The 11,241-nt window shown below is 55.2% G+C and overlaps 1 long non-coding RNA gene across 1 annotated transcript; it reads right to left on the reverse strand.

Moving 5' to 3' along the window:
* Nucleotides 1–3,319: 3,319 nt before the first annotated feature.
* On the reverse strand, nt 3,320–9,945 carry LOC122202735. The gene is made up of 3 exons (XR_006194853.1): nt 9,714–9,945; nt 6,346–8,894; nt 3,320–3,443 (listed from the first exon to the last, which is right to left on the reverse strand). It is a non-coding gene; the product is annotated as an uncharacterized LOC122202735 (long non-coding RNA).
* Between the last annotated feature and the right edge of the window lie 1,296 nt (nt 9,946–11,241).

Below are 11,241 nucleotides of genomic sequence, written 5' to 3' on the forward strand. Positions count from 1 at the left end.
GCTATGGAGGCTGTCTTCTTATGGAGGCCCAAGTGCTGGGCCTGTTTTGACCAGATTTTGCGTCCAGCTTGCTCTGGCTGGAGGTGCCATTTTGTAAGCCCACGACGCTCTTACAGCGATCTTCTAGTTTGTGGATGTGCCAGGGGCACGGGTGCAGCGGGGATGGGCAAGCCTGGGCTGGGGCTGGATCCCTGGTGACTGGAATGCCGTGTTCGAGCCGGCCTGCTCCCTTCCTGGGCCTGTGTCTGAGCAACCCCTCTTGGAGTTTCCGGAGCTATGCACAATTACTCAGACATTGCTGGCCCCCCACCCCGGTCTTAACGTGGAGCTCGCTCTCCAGTTCTGCTTTAGATGGCACACACATCAGTAAGACACTCTTGGCTTCCTTTTCGCTAGTCGTTCCCAGGCTTTTGGGATCGCGGGTTAGAAAAATTCACCGATAAGGCGGGTGTAGGCAGGCACGTTTTATTTTGCCTACCAAAGATGTGGGTAAGAACCGCACACAACTACACTCAGAATCACTCTTCCTAAAGCAAAGCACGTTTCATTGCCAAAAGGAAGGGAATACAATGGGTGGAAGACAGTGCTTACGCAGAGGGGACCGATGGCTCACCGATGTCTTGGCTGCAGCAGCCGGTGTCAAGTTAGTTAGGGGACCGGCAGTTTTGAGTCGGGGCTCCTCAAACTTGAAGTGCTTGCACGAGTCTCTGGGAGTCTCTGCAGATTCTTATTCATTAGGTCCTGGGTGGGGGCTGAGATTCTCCTTTTAACAAGGTCCCAGGTGAGCCCCCCTCCTCCTTTCGTCTTTGAGTGGCAAAGTACGACGCCGTGAACCATCCTGGGGTTCACTGATGCCAGTGAAAAACAGGATTGGGTAAAATGGTTGTTTTTGTATTGATTTTTTCAGCTAGATTCTCTGCTATTGCGCGGACACGGCCAAGGCTGTGAGAGGCTGCTGCTGTACTGGCAGGGGTGAAACTCAATGATGCGCCAGGACCCTGTGTAGCCCGGCCTGCCTGTGAGAAGAGTGGCTGCTGGACAGGTCCCCTCATCCCGGCCCAGCACCAGCATGACAAGAGCGCTCAGGGGTTCCGAGCCTGCTTCCTGGGCTTCGCTAATCCCAGCAGCCACCTGCCCCTCGTCCCCCGCCCCCTCCCCAAAACCAAGACCCGAACTGAAAGTGCAACAGAGATTCGTTGGGCACCAAATGAGGCGGGCCTGGCCAGCAGCAGGCCTGGTCACAGTCGGGTGGGAATTCCTGCGGTCCGGCTGGAACTGTAGGCGGGTGGGACGACGTGGGGGTGTCGCTGGGTGCACGTGTCACCGTGCACGTGTGTTGTGGGGGGGCCCGGGGGGCGAGGGGTGAGGAAGAGGAGCGGTGGTCCCGACAGACCACTCGGACGTCCCCAGCGAGATGTGCACTTGACATCTTTACCGCCCCCACGCGCCCCCACACACCTATATACCTGAAATCGGATGTGTTTTACATAACAATACGCAGCCTTACTGCGTGTGACAGCCTCTCAGTTTTAAAAAACAATTCTAGGGGCGCCTGGGTGGCTCAGTCGGTTAAGCATCCGACTTCAGCTCAGGTCACGATCTCGCGGTCCGTGAGTACGAGCCTCGCGTCAGGCTCTGGGCTGATGGCTCAGAGCCTGGAGCCTGCTTCCGATTCTGTGTCTCCCTCTCTCTCTGCCCCTCCCCCGCTCATGCTCTGTCTCTCTGTGTCTCAAAAATAAATAAACGTTTAAAAAAATTAAAAAAAAAAACAATTCTAAAGTGCTGGCTCTGGTGCACTAAATTTTTAAGTTTATTTACTTATTTTGAGAGAGACAGAGACGGTGCAAGAGGGGGAGGGGCAGAAAGAGAGGGAGGGAGGATCCCAAGCAGGGTCTGCACTGTCGACTGCGGAGCCCGATGTGGAGTTCAAACCCATGAACTGTGAGATCATGACCTGAGTCAAAACCAAGAGTCGGATGCTTAACCGACTGGGTCAGCCAGGTGCCCTTCTGGTACACTGACTTGATTTCAGGGCTCACTTTTGAGTCATGACCCAGAGTTTGACAAATACTCAAGTACCTTGAGAGCCTTTTCCTAAGTTTAGAATGTGTGATTCTTTAATCTGTTGTGGAGTGAGGCACGGGTCTTCTATAATATAAGAAGACCTAATTTAGGAAATATGCACTTAAAATTATGGTTTCTTCAAGTTCTACCCTGTAAGATCTTAGTGAAGGGATCTATTCTTTGGTAAACTCAGAGCATCTAAGAAAATGGATGAATGAATGCACTAGCATATTTATAGATACTTAAGTCCTTGGATGGAAGATTTCAGGACAAAATAAAATTTTAAAATATTATTGGGGTGCCTGGGTGGCTCAGTCGGTTAAGCGTCCAACTTCAGCTCAGGTCATGATCTCATAGCTCGTGAGTTCGAGCCCCGCGTCAGGCTCTGTGCTGACAGCTCAGAGCCTGGAGACTGCTTCGGATTCTGTGTCTCCCTCTTTGCTCCTCCCCTGCTAGCACTCTGTTTCTTAAAAATAAATAAACGTTTAAAAAAAAACCACATTATTGATAAATGAGGTCCTAGTAGATACGAACAAGAAAATGTTTTTGAAGTTAAAATTTATAGCAACAAGAAAGTATGATTGATTTGTAAATAAGTTTTGAACACACCAGTAATAGAAATGATAATGTGAATATTTACTGATCCATTATATGCCTAGTCTGTTAAACATTTTAATTCATAAGGTAACATGGTCTGTTTAGAAACTTCCCTTTATTTTCAAAAACAGAATGTGGCTCTGGGAGATGAGGTTTGTTGCACTGGGTTGGGTGATCTTATTGTTTCTCAGATCTGGGAAGAAGTGTTTAGATGGTCTTGTCCGCAGGGGCTGGGGCGCCTGGGTGGTTTGGTCGGATAAGCATTCAACTTCGTCTCCAGTCATGATCTCATGGTTCGTGAGTTCGAGCCCCGTGTCAGGCTCTGTGCTGACAGCTCAGAGCCTGGAGACTGCTTCGGATTCTGTGTCTCCCTCTTTGCTCCTCCCCTGCTAGCACTCTGTTTCTTAAAAATAAATAAACATAAAAAAAAAACCCAACCTTTTTTAATAGCGGCAATATATCGTAGGGGGGGAACACAGTGAAGGTTCAGAGGGGATCCGAGGGAGGGGCTGGCGCTCTGAGCCCCTCTGTCCTCTGACCCAATATAGCTGCCTCAGCTCTAACAGAGACCAACTTTGACCCAGCCTGACCCAGTTTCAAATTCTGGGGAGGGAGAATCAGATTGGCTCACCTGGGCAGCTGCCCATCTCTTACGTACTCAACTGTAGTCCGGGTCTGGGGTCATGAAGTATAAACACCATGTTGGGGCCTTAACTCTGCCGGTGTGGCCAACAGTTCTGAGAGTCATGGTCTGGACAGATATCTGAGAAGTCGCCACGATACTGTGGATAAAGACAGAGTTGTTCTGGTAAAAGGCATGGGGACCAAAGTTCTACCAAACTGCCAACCCTCCCCTGGGGCCTGGGAGTGTAGTTCTGGAAACTATGGATCTATTTCTGCCCCCGGTTTTTGTAGGAAAATGAAGTTAGAGGGGCGCCTGGGTGATTCGGTCAGTTGAGCGTCCGACTTCGGCTCAGGTCATGATTTCGTGGTTCGTGGGTTCGAGCCCCGTGTTGGGCCCTGTGCTGACAGCTCAGAGACTGGAGCCTGCTTCGGACTCTGTGTCTCCTTCTCTCTCTGCCCCTACCCCTGCTTGCTCTCTGTCTCACTCTCAAAAATAAATAAAAACATCAAAAAAAAATTTTTTTAATGAGATTAGTGAGTGAGGTCACCTCCTCAGACATACACGCAGCAGCTGAGTGTGGGGGCTAGGAATGGCACGGGGCCCTGACTCCTTGTGGAACGTTCGCTCCCCCCCCAGCTCTGTCTCCTCCTCATTCCCAGTAACCCAAACACAAAACTGCTGGGAAAGCCTTCTGTTTCTTTTAAATTCCTCTTTAGAAAGAAAATCACTTTTGTATTTCTAAGGTGAGTTGGTTTTGACTTGCAGAGTTAAAAAGAAAAAGAAAAAAGGAATACAGCGAAAGTCAGTGTTAACACCAGAAGGCGGCTTGTGTCCCTGGCCAGAAGCTTCCTCTGGCGTGCTCACCAGACCACGTCTTGCCCAGCACCCTTCAGTCCTCATTTCTCCTTCACCGAGGATCTCCAGACAAGGGCCGGGTGGCACAGGCAGGCTTGCTGTGGTCACTGACCATGTGTCAGGTTGAAAATGTGCTTTGGTGCCTCCCATGGTACAGTGACTCTCGTCCCCGCGCCTCCCAGCATTGTCCCTGTGTGTGGGCCGAGAGGCTAAACGAAGCATCTTGCAGGAGCACCGTGAACGTGATGGCCCGTTTCCCTTAGGGGACATACACTTGGGGGGAACCTTCCTCCCCTCCCCGCAGACCGTTCCAGGGGAAGGCGCTCGGCTCTGTGGCTGAGGTGAGACGCTGGCCACTGTCCTTTACAAAGCCCCGTTGCTCCCCCGTCCACGGGGTCAGCTCGGGCTGTCTGGAGGCTCTGTCCTGCGTCTGCACGCAGAGCCACTTGATGGCACTGTTAGAACTGCGGAAGAACGGCCGCCTCCCTTGAAACACTACCTACCCCCCCCCCCCCCATCTTCTCCAAACTGTCATTTCCAAGCACCTCCTTCCAAACAGAGGCAGAACAAAATCATTTCCTAGCCCATTCCTGCTGGCCTGCCCCCCCCACCCCGCCCCTCTGCAATCCACTCCCTGCTGGGTGTTAAGATTTAGTGACCGCTCTGGTCCCCCCCCCCCCCCCCCATCCTTCCATCCTACTTTTCCAGATCTTTATCATTCTGTGTGTCGGGGGTGGGGGGGGGGGTTTGCTCTGGGGTTCCAGGCAATCTGCCGGAGGAGAAAGGGCCATGAAAAGCTCCTAAGGACCTAGGGATCTTAAAGAGAAACAGAAGTGCATGGAATCCTTCTGGCCGCAGGCCTTGTTTTCTGGAAGAAAGGAGCAGTTGGCCGTGGGGGGAGAGCAGAGGCTGCATGGAGAGGGGTCACTGGGAGAAGGTGCTTGGGAGGAACGGGAGGAATGTGCAGACAGTGCAGGAAGTGAGCTCTCTCAGGCGGAATCTTGGCATTAGGTTGCACGGATTAAAGGCTTTCTGTTCTTGGCTTCCCAGCTGCCACTGTGTCAAAATCCCCCTCGACCCACCGGGTCAAGGGTGGGTGGGGGCGTGGTCATAAGCGACCCTCGCCTTCATCCCTTGTTTTGGCTTCTGGTTCCCTGTTCTTGCTGTCACTTCCTCTTTCTCAGAGATGTGTGTGGTGGGGACCACGAGCCAGAGAAGATGGGAAAGCACCGATGCCCCACCCTGGCACCGCGGACCTCAGGTCTGCCCGCCACAGAGCCACCCACCGCTGCCCCAGCTCGCCTTCCCCAGGAGGAAGGAGAAAACGCTGTTGCTTGGGAGGAGTTAGCTGTGAGGAAGGCATTTTCCCTGAACAATGACCAGGAAATACTGTCTTGCCTGATATTCTCGGACATGTGCTGCCCTCTTGGCAGAGTCCTTTGAAGGCTTGTTAAACCATGTAAATGCCAGTGAAGCAGTCCCCTGACTCAGAGCGGCCCACACAGCACAGGCCGCCGAGGCCTCCTGGTTTCCCCTTGGCCGGTGCTCGCCACGCCCCTCCTGCCAGCCAGCGCTGACCTTGAGTGGGGGATCTAGGCTGACCGCAGGTGGGAGGTCATTCTCTGCTGACTCAGGCCCCGACTGGGGCAGGTGCGTGCCTCCAACCCTATGAGTAATACCCAGCTTTTCATCTTCAAAGGGCCTTCCCAAGATTAACCAATTAGTCACCCCCAGGAGAGCTACAAAGCAGGTGACTATTGTCTTCATTAAGCCTGTGATGGAGGAGGGAGGCGAGTGGAGTCCCCACCCCAGGCCAGTGAGAGTCTGGGTTTGGGTGCCCGTGAGCAGTCGCTCGGGATGCCCCAGGGGGTTGCAGGGTGTGTGGTGAGGAAACACGAACACGCTAAAGTGGAGGCTGGAGCTTCTCGCAGAGCAGAAGCGGGGGGAGGCCACGGAGGGGTGAAGGGGAGGGTTGGAGGGTCTTAGGCCGTAGGAAGGGTGTCCTGCTGAACCCAGAGCGAGCAGCTGCAAAGGCAGGTTGACACAGCTTATGCACGGAGGGCTCCCCCAGACATTCTAAACCCTCAGAAACCGGTGCTGACAATGGCCCTCCGAGCCCTCCAGATATCTGTGAAATGAGTCTTGGAACACTTCCCTTTTTGTATCTGTGTGAGGATTTTGAATGACTAAAAACGATCAAGCACCTTGCGGACCAGACGCGTGATGCGGAAGGTCAGAAGAGCCAGGGGCGAGCGCTCGTCCAGGTCACTCTGTGCCGCGGGTTTGTCCTCTTCCAGACGTGCAGCGCGGGTCAGAGAGTTTTGGGAGGTAAGGCTGTCCTGGTGACAGAGTAAGAACCGAAGCACCTTCTGGAAGCCAGACAGCAGAGCAATCCTTTCAGTCAACCCTGTCTGCAGCTGCTTTTTATAAACTTGGCATAAATATGTGCTTGGGAACGCCAGGACAGTGTATCTGGAAAATATTTGCTACCCTTCGAAAACACACACACAGACACACACATGGGCACGCGCATGCGCGCACACACACGCGCGCACGCACACACACGCACACACATGCTTGGGAAGGGAAAAAAAAAGCACAACAGAAATTGTGCATAATACAGAGTGGCTTCACTTGTGGTTTTTTTCCATTACTTCCTCAGTTCATTTTTCTGCTGCCAATTTTAGAAGGCCATAAGTCATAGTTGTTGTTAAACTTTGTCAGTTAAAATGTAACTCTAAGAACAAGTCATATGATACGTTGTAGCCAAATGGCCTTTTGGAGGGAAGTTGTCGTGGAAGGCACGGTCCAGGGGTGAGTGCCGGTGTCCCCAGGTCTCCTCTGCTGTGCATTACGCACTGTGCCCGCAGGCGGTCCTGGCCCTCTGGGCCCCAGAGTGGTCATTTTTGCCACGGCTCCAAAGGGCCACCTGTCAGAAGAAAGGAGATGTGCCGAGTCTGGTTTCTAACGTTTACTCTGTGTGACCCGGAACAGAATGTGGTCTCAATACGGGTGATTTGTTACGAGTCCCCCATCTGCTGTCCTAGAGATGACGGGATCTACTTCCTCTTAAACCGTGACCCAGCAGAACCAGAAACTAAGAGTCCAAAAGGGAGGAATTGGCCCTTTGAGGCTGGGAGCGCCTAGCTTCTTCACATCTGCCCAGAGGAGCAGCGGACCCTGAGTGGCAGGCAGCCTGGCTCGTGCCTCTGGGCTCTGGGGGCGGGGGGTGGGGGGCTTGGTTTGCTGCCTGGCGTCGTTTGGGACTGGGCACCTTCTGAGGGCAGGGCCCTGGGTGTCCCCAGCAGTTGTGGTGTTGAAGGCAAGGCCAGGCACAGTCAGCACTTACACTTGCTTGTGCTGACAACCAAGATCAAAGACAAACACCCGCAAGGCTGTCAGAGCAAAATCAGCCTGCAGGGAGGCACGACGGCCGGGGGTGGGGGAGCCTCCTCTTTCCAGGCCTGTCTTCTGTGCGGCCTTCCATCTGCTGCACTTTCCTCTGTCTAACCGTCCACTGAAGCCACCTTGGGGTCTCAGAGGAGAGCAGGGGGAAGGCACAGTGAGGATTAGGGAGACTTACTCAGGGGCCAGGCTCCCGAACTGTGAGGCCAGGCATCGTCTCTGTGAGGCAAAACCAGAACGGGGACCGTTGTTCCAAAAGCTGGTCCTTGCTTTAATCCATGGGCCGCTCGGAATTTCTGGGAAGGACTGACAGGTCTGATGCCAGACCCTGCCCCTGACTTGCCAGGCCACTTCCAGGGAAAAGCAGGGCTCTCTGGGTTCCTGAGGGTGCATCTGTCTAAAGTTGCTCTGGCCGCATGTGCTGTGCATGGGCCCACGGTGCCCGGATGCGAGGGGCAAAGGCCACTCCACTGCCTGACAGCTGGGCCCTCCAGGTCATGGTTTGCTCAGCTTGGGGCATCCTGTGCCCCTGGCTTCAGAATGACCCTTGTAGCATCTCAGCTGGCCCGCCAGAGATCGTCATGCTTCTCATTTGGACCCCCTTTCCTCCTTCGGGGGCGGGACTCTTTCATTCATTCAGTCCTTCCTTCGTAGGACAGATACATACTACAGAGCTACTGTGCTCAAGGTCATGACGGGCCACCACACACATCTGTGAGCAAGGAAAGTCCCCATCTTCATGGTGTCTTCATCCTGGCTGGGGAGACGGGCAGATGGATGTGGGCCAGCCCATCCCACGAAGAACTTTGGCGTAAGATGCTGACTGCAGCAACGAAGGGGAGATAGCTCACGACAGGAAAGATGATTTGTCTGCAGGGGAGGTGAGGTGCCCTTGGATTTGCTGCTTCACCCCCAGAGCCTCGCCTGTGGAACGGGCACACCGCCATGTGCTTCACGGGGTTGCTCTGAGAAGTGGGTAAAATAATGTGTGTGGAAAGGCACTCTGACAAGCGTTGGCTCCTTCCAAACTCTCCCGTGTCCCCGGTAATCCGGCATCGGATCCATTTTCTGCCCTCTCTTTCGGATGAACCGATTTCACAGTCCAACCTTGCCTGGGCAAACGGGAAAAACCCATTGTGAGAGCAACTGGCCTTCAAACCATTTTCTTGGGAGGGAGGTGGAGAGCCCACGTGCATCCGGATCCTTCAGTGCGGTCTCATCGCTAAACCCAGCGTCCTGCCATGGCCTGGAAAGAGCACGCGGCGGGGACAAGTTCCGAACCTCCTTCCATGTGTGCTGCGTGCCTGAGGCCGCTCTGCCCTCCGGCCACGGCTCCTCGGTGCTCCGTCTACGGAGAAAGATTTAAAAGACTCAGGAAATGAACTCACATTTTTCTTGCCTCCCCCTCCTTTTCCAGAACAGTGCAGCCTTCCTGGAAGAAAGCAAACAAAACAAGTGTGGCTATTTAAAAAATTATTGGAAACCCCGTTGTGAACACTGTGTCTTTGGGTGGCTCCCTGGGGCGCATGCGTCCCCTCAAGCTCCCTGTGGCCCTCACCCCATGGGTGTATCTGTGCGGAGGGGGCAGGGCAGCCGTGTGGTCTCAAAGGAAGAGGGGGCCGACAGGCAGAGCGGGCCTGACCAACGGGCCCCCCGAAAGCAGCCATGTGCACCTGACACGCACAGACGGCGGACACAGACACGGACGCGAGTCCCCCGTGTGTGCGGCCGCGTCTCCCCCTGAAACCAGAGATTCATGCGCCCGCCCCCCAAGTGCCGGCGACTTCTGGCCTGCATGCGGGTGACTATTTTGGGTTTCTAGGTGCTCTCGTTTGGTTTGTGGCATTCTCGGTGCTGTTATTAATAACACCGTTGGCTGCATGGAGGCTGAAGACGAAGCCTTTTCATTTCAGCCATCTGGTCAGGACGCTTTTCCTTTGATGAGGGAGAAACCTTTGCTGTGTTTCAACTGGAACGCTGCCTCCCAATTAAGGTGACAGCAGATGCCGCACGGCCCCGTCTTTGCAGGAATAGGATGCTCAGCCAGGCTCTAAGCGGCGGCTGCGTCCGGGAGGGAGAAGGCCTTTCATATTGATCGTGCTTGGGCATGTGGCGCAGGTACCGGCTCGCAGGGCCCTGGCCAGGAAAGCCGCCACGAGGTGTTTACCGGCTGGCTTGGCTCTGCGCTCAGCTTTTCCATTGTCAGGCCGTGACAGCGATGCGTTACAGACACCCTCAGGAGACGTTCCTCCGCTTTCATAACAATGAAGGTTTTTTTTTTTTTTTTTCTGACTCATCTTCAGAAGATTCCCCCCCCCCCCCCCCCCTTCTTCGTTTGAAAATAAATATAATTAGTAACAGGCAGACGCACTGTATATAGCCAGCCCTTCCTATCCGGGAGAGTTATAATTAAATGTACATGCTGTCTGTTGTTCTCTGTCTGCTGAGCGCCTTGCCACCCGCTCTAGGGGAGCAGCAGCCCGTGGGAGGGGGCTGCAGGGAGCGAGGCCTGTCGGGGCTCCGAGCCCTGCGTCCGGCCAGAAGCGGAGACTCGGTGTTGACTGAATGGCAGACGGGACCGTTGTCCCCTCGCACCGCCCAGGCCGGGGTTTTGCCCCCTGCTCAGCCTCGAGCTGCGCTGGGAGGCCCCCGGATGTGCTTGGTCTGTGCTGGGGTGGTTCGCGCCCCCCCCCCCCCCACCCCTCCCAGGAGCAGAGGGAGGGTAGCCAGGTACGGTTGTCATGGCAACGTGGTGGCCACTGCCGGCTGCCGCCGGTGAGGGGCACCTGAGCGCCTGCAGGTTAAGATCGGCTCTCGCCAGGCGAGGAGCCAAGACAGGGTTCCTTTGTTCCCGGCTCCCTGCCTGCGAGGCTGGCACCGGGGCGGCCGTCCCCGCCCCTGTGGCCTGAGCTCAGACAGGTTATCCCCAGGTAACCCGCAGCTCGCCTTCCTGACAAGCGGGCGGGCTGGGCGTCCGGTGGCCTCCGTCCAGGCCCATGGAGAGCTCATATTCTGCTGAAATCAGTGGGTCAGGCAGGCCGAGGAATGCGCACGCGCCCGCGCGCACACACACACACACACACACACACACACACACACACCCACACCCCTCGTGGGCATATTCTGGGACCACAGCACGGCCAACAGGCTCGGTGACACAGGAGAGGCTGCCGCGCCTCCTGCCTCCCGTCCCTCGGGCGGCCAAGGCGGTGACCGGATGCCTGGTTGGCACAGCCCCCCCCCCCTCCCCGCCTGGATCGAGTGCAGCAGGAGTCATCTGAGCCACAGGCACCTTTACCCAAGTTGCTCAAAGTGTTTTCCGAGCAAACAGTTGTTTCATAACACCCGTGAGAAGTAGGTGGGGTGACAAAGCATTCTCTGTCCCTGTCTTACGGATGAGGAGATTGAAAAGCTTGCCCAGCCAGGTGGCGAGGCCAGGAAAGGAAAGAGGGTGCTCTCTCGCCCGGGGCTCTGGGGCACGGAGGGCCGGTGGGTGCCCTGTCCCTAACTCCTGGGGCAGGGGGTCCTGGGCAGCGTGGGGAGGCCCTTTGGAGAAGGAGGCTAGAAGTGGGGGAGGGTCAGGCTTCTCCCACAGCACTGAGGGGCCTCCAGGAGCTCAGTTACTGTCCTTGGTCTGAGGTGTTGACACCGGTGACCCGGGAGGCGTCCTTTGGCTTAAAGTTGCGGGACTCTCG

The sequence above is a fragment of the Panthera leo genome, chromosome D2 (assembly GCF_018350215.1).
Source record: "Panthera leo isolate Ple1 chromosome D2, P.leo_Ple1_pat1.1, whole genome shotgun sequence".
Classification (NCBI taxonomy): domain Eukaryota; kingdom Metazoa; phylum Chordata; class Mammalia; order Carnivora; family Felidae; genus Panthera; species Panthera leo.